The sequence below is a fragment of the Copadichromis virginalis genome, linkage group LG10 (assembly GCF_057382275.1).
Source record: "Copadichromis virginalis isolate Kocher_CV1m ecotype Utaka linkage group LG10, C_Virginalis_male_GT1.1, whole genome shotgun sequence".
NCBI classification, from domain to species: domain Eukaryota; kingdom Metazoa; phylum Chordata; class Actinopteri; order Cichliformes; family Cichlidae; genus Copadichromis; species Copadichromis virginalis.
In genome coordinates, this window is record NC_140627.1 from 5,185,434 (window position 1) to 5,196,962 (window position 11,529).

General features: G+C 40.1%; 1 pseudogene; it reads right to left on the reverse strand.

Annotated features, from left to right (window-relative positions):
- Positions 1–8,186: 8,186 nt before the first annotated feature.
- LOC146699720 (uncharacterized) lies at positions 8,187–9,098 on the reverse strand (annotated as a pseudogene).
- Between the last annotated feature and the right edge of the window lie 2,431 nt (positions 9,099–11,529).

The window sequence follows — 11,529 nt, forward strand, 5'->3', positions numbered from 1 at the left end:
TATTGCAGAGGACATGGAGTGAGGTGAACAGCAGCATGGCATATTGTGAGGGAAAGGACAGAGAAACAGTGACTCACAGTACAGTTCAAAGTGAATTGTAAAGCGTGAGTGTGCTGAGAGCCACAGGACAACAATGGAAACTGATATTTTCAGGAACTGTAATAAATGTATTAAGATGGGAGCTCTTCTTGCCGTTCACCAGCCTGATTACCATAAAGCTATTTATTAGGCTGATTTCCCGGGCTGAGAGCAACCACGACCAGGGAAAGGCGCGGAGGGGGTCGAGACCACGGGGAAAGGCTGACAGAAGGTTAAGGGCAAGTCGCCATGGAAACACACTGGGAGGATAGCAGGGAGTTATTGGAAATATTAGACATCCAGTTGCAGGTGGAGAGATGCAGAGCATGAGGTGAAGGGTCAGAGATAAGTATCAGGTCTTGTGTGCACACCATGGGGAGTTTCCGTAATGGCAGCCAGTTCAAGGTGCCATGAAAGTTAAATAAGCTGCGACTCTTACAGGTGGCTAAGCAGTTCAGTGTTCGTGCAAAAAAATCATATGCAATTAGCCTCATTATAGAAGCTTACCGTGCACACAACTCTAATCTATGTACACCCCCTCACATGCATGAACACTTCCTGCAGGTCTTCATTAGTGCTAATCAGGCGCTTGCTGCTGGCCACAGCGGGGTACACTGACACCACTTCCACTGCTGTCTCTTACTGTTCACATAATGTTCCATACAATAATATATTGTACAAATTGATGTTCAGCAAAAATTTAGAGCACTGGCTTCGGATTTGTAAAGTTGCTGGAAGTGAAGTGTGTACATGTATACATTTTTCTATAAAAGTATCTGATAATGAAGGTAAAATTTCACAGCAATCAGTATATAATTTTAAATCACAAAATCTGACCATGTGTGACTCGTGTCAAATTGCACTTATGTTTGTTATTATTTCTTAAATTCCCACAAAATTATTTCAGTTAAAGTTTAAATATTTATTTGTTCATTTATTAAGGATATAACTATAGATAAGTTTTTTTAATTTTATTTTTTACTATAAATAACAGCCCATTAGACACCATCATTGGAGCAATTTTACACACAAGCTTTCAAGATTTATTTTATTTTACCCCAGATTTGGGAAAATCTTTAGTTAGCCAATGCACAGGCTTGCATGCTTGCATGGGTGTCATTGTCCACTAAATGTGTATATCCATAGGAACTGGCTGCTTCAGAGTTGGCTTATGAGTAGTGCTAGTATCAGTACTCAAGAAAAGTAATGTAATATCCCCATCCTAAAGAGGACATTTTGTACCATCATTCTTCATTTTTTCAGTATGAACACAAAGCTGAGAGCGCAAAGCAAAGATGATAGCGAGCCCAGTGAGACAGACATTACTGCCGTTGTTACTTTTTGAAGATCAGGTTCTGACTGCCATGACCTCAGCCTGAAAACCACTCAGGGTGTTTGGCCAGCTTAGCGTTAGCAATTCTGTCTGTGGCTTGAAAAGAAGAGATGTTCTGTTAGCAATATAGTTTTGTTTCTGTCCTGGATGCAGTTTCCACTCTTGTCTTTTTGAACAAAAAAAAATAAATTATGTCCATGTCTCATCTGCCAGTTTCTCCCACTTGCACACAAATCAGCTGATTGAAGTGCAGGAGCAAACAGAAATGTTTGTTTGATGGTTTTTAAGGAAGGGGGAGTAAGGAGGAAAAGGCAAAGTGCATGTTTAGTTGTAGTTTAAAGCAGTTTTTAATAAATGTGTGTAATAAATTGCACTTTTGTTTATACACAACCTTTGAGTGGCCATATTCAGATGATGCATTGCTGGCAATTTGTTTACTTAATGTATTCTGCAAAGTGCATTGTTTTAAGTTGATGGAGTGGTTGTATTTCGTTAGGGTAATGCCTTATTTTTGATCCTGTAAAACAGAAATGACTGATTGTGTCTGCATTGTTTTTCTCTTTAAGAAATTAAAACTCGGCGCTGGAAGCAAGATGTTATTTTTAGAAATCATCAAACTCCTAGATGTTTGGGTGCTCTGGAGGTAAATTATACATGTTTCTGCACCTTCAGGCTTAAGATATGAAGGACTGCACATATGATTAATACGTTGAGACAATGTAACTGGATAAAATGTCATCATCTGCCTCCTCACCTCAAGCTTATATCCTGAACTGAGGTCAGGGCTCTAACAAACCAATACTTGCATAAAGATGCTTATTTATTCTGGATAGTGTCACCATCACTCACTGTCAACAGATTACACACGTAGACAGCAAACTGGCTAAACAACAAGAGCTGGTTTATAGTTAACATACTAGCTAACATTGAGCACTAAACATTACGCGAGCTAGTGTTACTTTTCTGTTAGAGCCGCTTCAAAGAAAGCGTCACTAACACCGGCTAACAGCAGCCATCATCAGCAAAACCATCAGCGCTTACCGACAGTAAAGTTAAGGACATCTCCAACACCTCATCTCAGCATCACTGTCGTTGGACAGACGTCAGCTTCACTGACTCACTGACTTGGACTACTTTCACAAGGTTTTACAGCCTCCATTAAAGTAAATAAACATGGACATTAGCTGAGGTAAACAGCAGACTAAGAGCCTGCACTCACTACAGGTGAGCCCAGAGCTGTTTGTACTAAAGTCGCCCCTGTATCTAGGATTACGCACTTGAACTGGGAGAGGTAAGAAAATAAACACGATAAACTTACATCTACTGGTAAGATTTTACACTGTAACTATAAACTGTGGTTAGCTAAAAAATAACATTTTTTTTAAGTCATTAATATGCTGATTTTTGGCACAGATCCTGTGTAGAGGGATAGTTAGCTAACCAGAAATTGTCCTAATTATTGTCTTATAACGTTACTTATAACTGATTGATAGGGGCTGACATAATTATTCAACAATCAAAGCATTAAAACATTTTTTAGTGATCAGGTTTTGCCTGTGTGTGTGTGTGTGTGTGTGTGTGTGTGTGTGTGTGTGTGTGTGTGTGTGTGTGTGTGGCTGTCATAGTAAAAACACAATGCACGTTAATCCAAAATACTGGAAATATTAGTGTCAGTATTAGCCAGATTGCTTATTGTATAGCAGTTTAGGGTTTTTGAATTGAACTGAACTGCCCATATGGAAAAGATATATATAAATCTTATAAAGTTTGTATCTGTCTTGTGTGAAACTCGTATGAAAAGCATATAAGAGTGAAAACGGATATAAGATCCCTTGAAAAATTATATAATGAAACTTGTATGTTTTGGATACTTACTAAAACAATATATGAAAGTAATGAGAAAGTGGCCACTTTCATGAGTAAATCATGTAAGCCTTACATGATTTACTCATGAAAGTGGCCACTTTCATGAGTAATCACATATAAGTTTTTACTATTTCTTTTCCATATGGGTGAGTTTATAGTAGAGCAGGGTGATATGACCAAAAATATTTAACACGATATACATTTGAAAATTTGCGATAAAGATATAACTGACGATATAATTGACACTAGACATTATTAGTGCAAAAAAAAACCCCATCAATGTATTTTCACTTAAACAAGCAGATGTTTTTTATGTGCATTAAAGTTATATAAAGTTATATAAAGTTATATAAAATGTAATGTAAACCAAAAGGCATTTCCAGTGGAAACTGGCCGACATATCCTCAGCATAACCATGTATAATATCCACAAAACTTAAAAAGAGGTTATACACACACAATACGGTAACATTATGTTGAAGCACAGTAAGTATCACTCCGCGAGGCTCCTGCCTACGATAGCCGTAATGCGCCGACAATCCATCAAGCGGTGTGGGTTCGTAGCTTAGCAAAGTCGTACTGAAACATTTGACAGATTTTCGAGCGCCGTGTACGAGATAAAATCGTTTCCAGGTCAGTAAACACAACCAGAGTTCATACATAAGGCACAAGGGATTATAAGGGACACTGTCGATTTTCAGAGAAATCAAAGGACTGATTTTAAGTGTGACGTATTTTCCAAAAAACACGGTAATAACGACGGCCCGCTAGCATGCTCTACCAAAAATAGTGCTTTGTTGTGTATCTGACGGACGAAAGCTAAACCAGTTCCACCACTGAAGCTGCAACATTTTTACAAACCAGTTCTGGTTCATCCGTTTCATTTAACGATCCGCTTTCGCCCTTCTCATTCTCCGCCATGCTTTTTCCGCTATGTGCATATGTAAACAAAGGCACTGAGCATGCGCGTTTTGCCCATATTCTATCGCGATATTTCATTTTCTTATCGTTGCCCAACATTATACCGGTATTACCGTGAACGGTATGATATGGCCCAGCCCTAGTTTATAGTTTAAAATTAAAAACTAAGTATAAATCATAAATACAAGAACAGGAATCATTTTATGCTTTTAGAGGTCAGTCCTTCAAACATTAAGCTACTAAAGACTTTCTTTAACCTTTGATCTGCTCTTTCTTTCAATAATCTATTGAATTATTCAAGTCTTTTTTTCCCATTTGGATGTTTTAGTAAAAAAATGTCCACAGTTTTACTTGCAGTAAAGGAGGAATTAACACACTTACCTAAAACATAACTTGCAGCACCTCAGAAGGATGAAAGCTTTCACATACACCCACGCACACACCCACACTGTGTAGACAGAGAGTTAATAGGCAGGTCGTTCTGTTTATAACTCTCCTTGCCACCGGTGCTGTTAGGCTCATAAGTTATTAATACAAATCGATGCCGCGAGTTCTTCTTGTTACTGTAAGTGAGCTGTGTTGGTTAAGCTGCTGGCCTTTTTGCCTCGGTTTGAATATATCTTACTTTGTAATAGTAGTTGGAATATTTAAAATGTCTATTACCATCCAACGTCACACTCATTTACACCGGCTGACAGATTCCAGTTCTTGTTTCTGACCTCACTGCACTTACATGCAGGGCCTGTCCCAGCTGACTCTGAGTTAGAGGCTTAATAGTACGAGGTGTGTCACTGATTTACCAGTCTGGTCACAGCTGGTCCATCACACTGCTGATATATAAACAGAATTTCAAATGTTTAAACATACTTTAAAACAAAAAATATATGAAGATCAATAAAATAAAACACTAAACTACTGCTAACTGTGAAAATATAAAATGCCAGCGCCTAAAACAGTGAAATTCAAAAATCAGTTTCTTTCTTTCTTTGGAGAGTTAGGAAAAGAGAGTAAAAAGCATAAGCAGTAGACGTATGCTTATAAAACTGTTGTCTAAGCTTAAAATATGCAAGCAATGCTAATTCCTGACACATTGGGCAGCACAGAGCATGACCTTATTATCTTCTCTTGAAATGAACAGGTGAGAAGTGCAGAAATGTCCAGCAGCTGTGCTGGGCTGACCTCATCACTGTGAGGATGTAATATTCTGAAAGCTTGACAGAGGTGCTGCAGTTACGTTCACCTCCATACAAAGAAAACAAGCTGTTTTAGGAAGACGACTGTAGTAATATGGGTCATATATGATGCCACCTGACTGACAACATGGGCCTTTGTTCCAGACGTAAATATTTACTGAAAATAAATCCACATCTGCTTTGACTTGTCCACTGCGCTGCATATCAAGCAGTGCTGTTATTATAAAGGTGGGTTTACCTTCAAAAAATTTAAAATGATTCGTCCCTCTGAAAACAACTGAAGCTGCAGAAAAGCAGCCAGTAGGGGGGAAGGGGATAAAACCACATCAGTGTGCACAAAATAATATTCATGTGTGGCTGCCAGCGTGTTTGGATAATGAATTCAACATTTAGATGAAACAGAATAGGAAAATGGGCAAAACACAAAAGAGGAAAACAAGTGTTTTGATCCATGAATGTGGGATGAGTACAGGCTTCGTGTGACATTTTTAAAACTTTTATTTTAATACATATTTTATTTTCATATTTTTTGATTATTTTGTTGACTATTTATTATTTTGTCACGTGTGAATTGATGATGTGCTGTAAGGTTCTGTTTCATTATGCTCAGTTTGTGTTGTGTTGATGTTTGTTATGCAGCGCTGCTCCACCCAGATCCTGGCTGTGTAAATGTTTATCCGCATGAATTTTCTCAGTCAGTCGGATTTTTCAATTATTATAATAAAATGCACAGATTCCTGATACTTCAGCAAAAAATTTTATTTTGACTTTCTCATAAGCAAATCTGATAGTTTCTTTCAGTAACTTTATCACATTGTAGTACAAAGCAGCTTTTTTGGATAAACTTCTGTCATGAAAAAGATCACATAGAGTCATACTGAGTATAAAGCTCTGTGTGCTGCTCTCTTCCTCCCTCTGTTTTCAGTTCCTTCATGCTTTGCATTTGAAAAAGTTGAGTCAGTAAAATAAATATACAATCCCCTTCATGTCAGGGTCAAAGTCCACCTCTGACAGAACTCGATCAAAGGAAGAGGACCGCTCTGAGTTTGAGTGAAACACTTGTGGTTTAAAGTCAAACTCAGAGCAAAAGGTGGAAATCATTTGCTTTGTTTTTAGTCACTAGCCGCTGCTGGGCGAAGAGAGGAAAGTAGGAAACGGCTTCTTTTTTCATTCTACATCAATTTATTTAGTCTCAGAACAAAACAAAAGAACAGGTATTAGTTTGTTCTGTGGTGAAAACAGAACATTGCTGGTGTTTAGTCACTTTATATGAGCTGATGCTATGCTGAACTATGTCCTTTAGCTATGGTACAAAAGCACTGGTTATAAGAACAAGTGTGTCCTCCAGTGGCTCACAGGAGCCTCTGACACGCAGTTGGTCACCCGACTCTAGAACTTGATTTTCCAAGTCTCATCTCACATAGGTCTGTATCCAACCAGTGTCATGGCATAAACTTAAAAAAAGGAATAATTGTATATAACACTAGCACAGTGACACAGTCATGTCACTGTGAGGTATTCTGTACATCTGTGGTTCCCTCTAGTGGTTTGATAAGTGAAGTTCCGTCTCATCAGACCAGCAGGAAAACATCTAAGACACACTGGATGCAGAGCTTTCAATCTGCAGCAGCTGCTGGACTCATCCATGAATGCAGAAGGAGCAGAGAAGGAAAGGGTCCTTTGGGAATTCCCTCGGGAATTTTTAATGTGCTGGGCTACATTATCTCTGTAATACCAGTTTTAAACACCAGATGTCAGCGATAGATCCCTGTATGTGTATTTCCAAATCTGAATGGGTCCAAATCCATGGCTATAGTGTTTTTTATATACAGCCATGACAAATACCTTTATAAAATGAGCCTTTAAGAAGAATAAAAGTAAAAAGACCGGATCGGATCATTTAGCACAGTGTATCCTGAGTGATTGTGATAACTGGCCTCTACATTTATGGTATCCTCAGTTCTTAGCACAATTGGAAAGGCACATGGCATTTATTTTTCACACTTCTTCTCAGCAGATTTCAGTAACTCAGTACATCAGAAAGTAATAAGTAAGAAATAAGCTAACGCAGAGATGGACAAACGCCAGGAGAGAAAGATGTAAGGTTATTTTGAAAGTGAGTGGATCAGCAAATGATGTTTGCATCAGATCTCATTTTAGTTTCTTTCTGTTTCTTTTCTGTGATCAGACATTAGATCTGTCCTTCATTTATGTAAAATGATCTGGTTATTTCATGTTGAAACTGAACAGACTAACCTGGGATGTTTAGCATTATGGAAGTTTACATCAGTGGACTATGTTGGAATGGTTCAGGGCCTGTTATTTGATGGTCACTGTTAGGTCCCCTGCAGGGATTATTTAGTATTTAAGCTGATGAAAAATAATAGTCCACATACCGAAGGGGAGCATTTTTCTGAAGAAAATAAATATTTTTATTTTGATAATTTATGTACAATTTGCCGGCAAAATGGGATGAATATAACTCAGGAGGTAGAGGAGGTCATTTACTAATTGGAAGGAAGGTTGTTGGTTTGATTCCTGCATGCCTAAGTATCCTCGGGAAAGATAGTGAACCCCAAGTTGCTCTCTGATGTTTTCATTTGAATGTAACCGTGTGTTTGACACTAGATCAATCAATCAATCAATTAAGGCTTTATTCGCCACATGCAGGTTGCCCTGTAGTGAAATGGGACACCGCCCCCCCGACCATACATACACAACACAGACATCACATGGGGTTACAGGTCGGAGATCCCAAGAGGGAGCAAGCATTGAAGGCGTTTGGAAAGGGAGTGTCTGCATATCAGTGTATGTGTGTGTCTGCGTGTCCATAGTTCAGCTGAGACAGTGTCCTTCGCCCTGCCAGGCTAAGTAAACAGTCTTCCAGCCAACCCAGGTGGCCTTGCATGGAATGGGAAGGAACAGACTCAACACAGTCGTTATCAGGGAGTTTTTGTTCAGCTCCAGCCTTGAGCCCACAGCTGGCGCCGAAGGGGTAGCCGCATTATGATGGTGGTTTTTCTTTGACAAACAACTCATGAGAATTTCAAGCTGTTTTTAACACTCCGACACTGGTCTCTCCATCTTCCGTTGGATAGTTGCCAGTTTCTCCATGATGTTATTAACTTTCAATTCCGTGGTCTTGTCAGTCTTTTGCTCACAGAGCACATTCTGAGACCTCACGACCGCAGCCAACTGATCCACGATGTAATCCAACTTCCGCCCCGAAGTGTTGTTCCGGGTGGATTCTTCCCCAATGTACTCCAATATACGCTCAGAGGTATTATTCTGAGTATTTACTGCAGCCATAAGCACCTCCAAGCTCTTAACCATGCTGCATTTAGTTAGCCCTTTCTGAGAAGCCGCACCTCGTCCCATCGTTTCAATCCCAGCAGGCAGCCTTGTGGGGATTTGAACAGCCGGTTCTGCGTTCTTAATTCTCCGATAAGCCAGGGCCAAGCCAGCTCCGATCAACAAGAACCCTGTTATCATGGTTCCGAATAGGTAGATATCTTCAGTGTCCTCGATCGACAGTCCCGCCAGGCACACGATCCTCCATTTCTGCCACCCGTCCATCGTGTATCCGGCAGGGAAAGTCCCTCCAGGGCACTCGGGCTCTCCCCTTTCTCAGACTTCTCGTTGAGAAAAGGGTGTCAGTAGCATTCAGAGACCAGTTGATCAAATCCATAATTCTCTTTTAGGATTTTTAGACACAGACTGTGAGACAGTGTGCCAGGGAAGTGAAAAAAAAAGCACGAGACAAGACAAGGACATAAGAAGCTAAGCAGGGAAGATAAGGGAGAGGAGAGGAGAAAAGTGCGACCCCCTTCGCTGAGAGCCAAACAAGAAGATGGAACTCAGTTAGACATAGAAAGAAGAGCTTGTGTGAAAGCGTGAATGGAGCAGGTTGTAAAAAATGCTTTGAGTAAGATCCAGTCCAGGGTTACCAGTAATACAGTTGTATGTGTAGTTAATGGCTTCCTTTGTTGAATAAATGCTTCTAAAACAGTTAACCTCATCGTCTGCTCATAGTTCTTCAGCCAGGAATGAGCTACAGTAGACTCTGAGCATATTTAAAAGAGTAAAAGTCAGCACGACAGCATGTTTTAATGTGGCCGAATTTGTCTTTCTAAACAGTGGAAACAACCCACTGTGTGCCCAACTCACGTTTGACCACTAGGTGGTGACAGAGATCTTTTAGTGGTGTTAGAAACTAGAACTTCAATTGTAGACTATAACCTATCGCTGTATGTTTAATAGAAAAATGAGGGGGGTTTGGTTTCTATTTTAAGAGCACTGTCTGTCATAGTAGCTTGACTATAAACCTCTGCCTTCCTCGCATTTGTTTCTGCATGTTAAAGGATCATCTCTTCTTTAGTTTGTCTGATGTTTGGTGGGTTTTGTTGGATAGCTGTGACAGGTGAGGGGAGGGGGCGTGTCTGATCTGAAATACCCCCTTCTTAACCCGTTCCACTCTCAGACATACCTACATCCATCACTCTCCCTGGCATGCTGACACGCCCCCTCTCCATCTATTGTGGATATGTGCATTTGTGTGGGTGGGCCCACTGTTCTTTCCTTATGGAAATTGGAAAATATACATTCATATGTATGCACTCTCTGCACCAGCACTATTAATGTTTTATGCAACGTTTAAATTAAGTGAAGGACAAGACATAATAGCTGCAGCTTGAATGGAGGAACGAGTCGCTTTTAGCCTTGAGTGACTCTTCCACTTTAGTCACTCTAACAGACTTTTAAAGCTTTTTATTCATTCTGAGAGAGCGGCTGCAATTAAAATGTAGTTAGCCACAGTATCCTGAAAAGGATGCCATGACGTTTTGAGTTCAGTCTACTTGCCGGTCTTTGTTAAAGTCAAAGAAAATACAGTCTACATTTTGGAAGGTTCTAACTTCTCAACAATAGGATGTAGAGTCGCTGCTGCACCTGAAAGTTAAATCTCAAAGATGGAGGGTAAAAAGATACTATATGTTCACATGCCAGTACAGACTCTTCTATAGCTCAAATTAATTTAGACTTCCAGTGAGTACGCATCTTTTCCAGTAGAGGTAGAGAAACAGAGAAGAAAACAAGTGCTGTGATTCTCCACCTGTAAACACGTCCTGTCTCTGTGCAGATGTGCTCATAGTGCGTCTCCCTTCAGCACGTTCTCACTAACAGTTCGGGCAACAGGAAATAGAAGACATGAGAGGAATGGCAGAATATTGCTCTTCACATTTGGCTTGTTTTTCTAATGTGCGAGATGCACATCATAACATAATTTGCTATAGGTGAGCAGCATCTGGTATCAGTGAGCACTTTGGGGAGATTGGATGTGATCCAGGAGTGTCCCTCCCCTCTCCTCGTCCGCTTTCATTTTCTCTCGTTTCGCTCTCCTCTGCAGCCGTCCCACTTGCAGGTCTTTTACCTTTCTAAATATATCTTTGCCCTGAGCATTTTGTCTTCCCACCTCCACTGTGCATTGATTCTCTTCTAGCATTGATCTGAAATCCACTATCTGTGTGTGACCGTGTGGGTTTAAGCATGAGCGCCTCTCCAATTGCGTGGAGGTGTGTATGCAGATCCACAAACATTATGAGAATGTGTGCTCCAGATTTAGCGAATTGATTTTTTTCCTTTTCCTTTTTTTGGGCTTTTTTTTTGACCTAGTGTCCCTTTAGTTCTGCTCTCGAGTTCTAAAATGTAAATGTCTCTGACAGAGTCTTTAGACTTTGACAGCTGTGCTCTTCTTTGAGCAGGACACTGCTTTGAATCAGGGCGTGCATTCTACACATGAACCTCCCAAATCACAATAGCTCCTTTGCTTAGCATATGAAAAGAGCAACTGAAACCAAAATGCCTTTTATCTCTCAGTCAAATCCTGTTTCTCCTCCTGTTTTAATTAAAATATTTGTCATTTGAAGCACAGACCGAATTTATATCCAAGTCAGTTCACCAGGATATGAAACTGTTCCACTCTAGTGTTCTTACAGAGCTAAATAATGACAGTGTGAAGGTGGCTACATCATCCTTTGCAGCAACCCTTTCTCCAGGTCAGGCTGAAGTAATGAAACAGTCACAAAGCGCTCACAGTACCTGTGAATCCCACTCCAGCCAGACTTCAGTTTTATTGTGGCGT